The sequence below is a fragment of the Apteryx mantelli genome, unplaced genomic scaffold, assembly GCF_036417845.1.
Source record: "Apteryx mantelli isolate bAptMan1 unplaced genomic scaffold, bAptMan1.hap1 HAP1_SCAFFOLD_221, whole genome shotgun sequence".
Taxonomy (NCBI): Eukaryota; Metazoa; Chordata; class Aves; order Apterygiformes; family Apterygidae; genus Apteryx; species Apteryx mantelli.
Genome location: NW_027118575.1, coordinates 77501 through 80000, shown reverse-complemented (window position 1 = coordinate 80000; position 2500 = coordinate 77501). Strand labels below are relative to the sequence as shown.

General features: G+C 79.6%; 1 non-coding gene across 1 annotated transcript; it reads right to left on the bottom strand.

The window, feature by feature from the left end:
- Window positions 1–489: 489 nt before the first annotated feature.
- LOC136996178 (5.8S ribosomal RNA) lies at window positions 490–642 on the bottom strand. The gene has a single exon (XR_010887489.1). It is a non-coding gene; the product is annotated as a 5.8S ribosomal RNA (ribosomal RNA).
- Window positions 643–2500: the final 1858 nt, after the last annotated feature.

The window sequence follows — 2500 nt, the reverse complement described above, 5'->3', positions numbered from 1 at the left end:
CCGCAACCCACCCGACCTGGGGGGGGGGCCCCAGCGGGACGAACTCCGCGAAGCGGGCGCTCCGGGAGCGGGGGGTTTCCCCGAGTCTGCACTTAGGGGGACGAAGGCCCGGCCGCGCGGGGAAGAGGAGGCACCCTCTCCCCGGGGCACGGGCCTGCGAGGCGCCCCAGCCGCGCCACCCCGCACGGCGCGCGCCGCGCAGCGGTGGCCACCGCGCTCGGAGGGCGAGGAGGGCGGGCACAGGCGCGGCAAGGCACGCCGGCCGCGGCCGCTGCGGGCGGCCCGGCGCCGGAGCCCGGCGGGCAGGAAGACCGGGGCCGCCGGTGCACGCACCGGGGTCCCGGCTCCGCCGCCGACTCTCCGCCGCCGAGGCCGCCGCGCACCGCCGCCGCCGGCGCCGCCGCGCCTCCCCCGCCCCCCCACGCGCCCCCCCCGAGGGGCGGCACCGCTGCGCCAACGCGACAGCGGGGGTGACGATTGACCGCCAAGCGACGCTCAGACAGGCGTAGCCCCGGGAGGAACCCGGGGCCGCAAGTGCGTTCGAAGTGTCGATGATCAATGTGTCCTGCAATTCACATTAATTCTCGCAGCTAGCTGCGTTCTTCATCGACGCACGAGCCGAGTGATCCACCGCTAAGAGTTGTCTCGGTTTCGGTCCCCGCCGCGCGCGCGGGGGGACCGGGCAGCCTTCGGCAGCCCCTGAGGGCCCCCCCTCCGCTCCGCCTCCCTCCTCACGCCGACGCCGGCTGCTGAGCGAGGGACGGCCGAGAGCCAGAGAGAGGGGCTCGCCCCGCTGACCGTACGAGCACAGAGTGGGGGGGGAAAAAGGGAAAAGGAAAACCCGAACGAGAAGGGCGGGGAGCCCTCGCTCCCGACCTGGGACAACCCTTTGCTCGCTTCGAGTCCGGCCCAGGCGCCCAGGCTCGGCCCGGCCCGGCGGGGAGCAGCGCGCCGGCCGCGCCGCCTGCCTCGGGGACGCTGGGGGAGGGGGCGGCTCCCCGCGGACCCCCAGCGTCGGAGCCCGGCCGCCACCGGCAGCGGCACCGGCCGCTGCCCGCGCGCCCGCGGCCCACCGGCCCCGCGCTCCCCAGCTCCTCGCTCGCCTCGCCGGCCTCCGGCTCCGCCGTGGCCCCGAGGCGGCGCCCACGCCCGCGCGCGCGCACACACAGCCTCCCGGACGACACCACGCGCTCTCCCGTCCCTTCCGCGGACAGACGCCCGGCGGCGGGCGGGCGGGCAAGGCGGGACGGACGGGGACGGCGCCCGCTCTCCCCGTCTCCACGCGGAGAACGGGGGGGGCCGCCCCCGCCGCCCGCCTGCCGCCCGCCCGCCGCCCGGCGAAGCCGGGTTGGGCAGAGCGAGGCAGGCGCGCCGGATGGCGGAGTGCCGGCGGGTAGGGCGCCGCCGCCAGCGGCCACGGCGGCAGACCGAGAGCCCCGGCCAGGGAGGAGAGCGGATCGCGCCGAGGCGCGGCGTCCGCACCACCCGCGGTGGGTGGGGGCTCACCGTCCCGGCGAGAGCACGCGCTCGCGCCGGGGTCACGCGTTCGAGGCAGGCCGGCGCCAGCCGACCGCGCGGCGTCCCTCCGCCGAGACCAGACCGCGGAGAGAGGGGGCAGGGTACCCCTCTCCGTCCCGGCTGCCCGCAGGGCGAGCGCGGGGCGCGCCGGCTGGCATGGGGGGGCACGGCGCCCGCGCGCGCCGGCCCCCCGGCCCTCCGGCAGCACACCCGGCTGCCCCCCGGGTCGCATCGGGCCGCCCGAGTCTTTAAACCCCCGCCCGGCTCTCCCGCCGAGAACCCTCGGGCCCGGAGCCCGGGGCCCATGGCCATCCCTACCCGGGGCGGCTACCGGCGGCCGCGGTGGCCGGAGGCCCTCCGCTCCTCCCGCCACCCCGCCCCCCCCCCCCGCCCGGCCCGCTCGCAGCACGGTCCCCGCGGCACGGCGCGGGGCGGCTGGAGCGGTGGGGGGGGGGGAGAGAAAGGGAAAGCGGAAAGGGCGGGAGGGCACGGCCGGTGCGGCGCTCACGGCGCGGCGCCCGGGAGGAGCGAGCTGGCACACGGGACCACACGGGTGGGTCACCGAGGGGGGGCAGGAGGAGCGCGGACGCTAGGTACCTGGCCCTGGGGTGAGGGAAACGACCTGAAATCCCCGCGGGGGTGCCTCCCCCGCCGCCGCCCGCCGCCGGGCCGCCGCCGCCTCGCGGCGACGGCGGCAGCCTCGGCGGCAGCAGCGAGACGGGACGCGGAGGGGAAACCCGGCACCCGCCAGCCGGCTCCGGCGCCCCTCGGCGGAGCGTCCGCCCGCGGGGTGCGCCCGACACCCGCCGCCACGACCTCGTCCTCCTCCCGGGGCCCGGGGTTTCCCTCAGTAACCCGGCGCCCGGCGGCAGCTGCGCCCGGGAGGAGAGCCGTGGTTTGGGCCGCCCGCTCGGGCACGACCCGTCGCCTCGCGTGGCCTGGCGCGACGGCCCCCGCTCGGGGTCCGCCGCCGCCCGGCGCC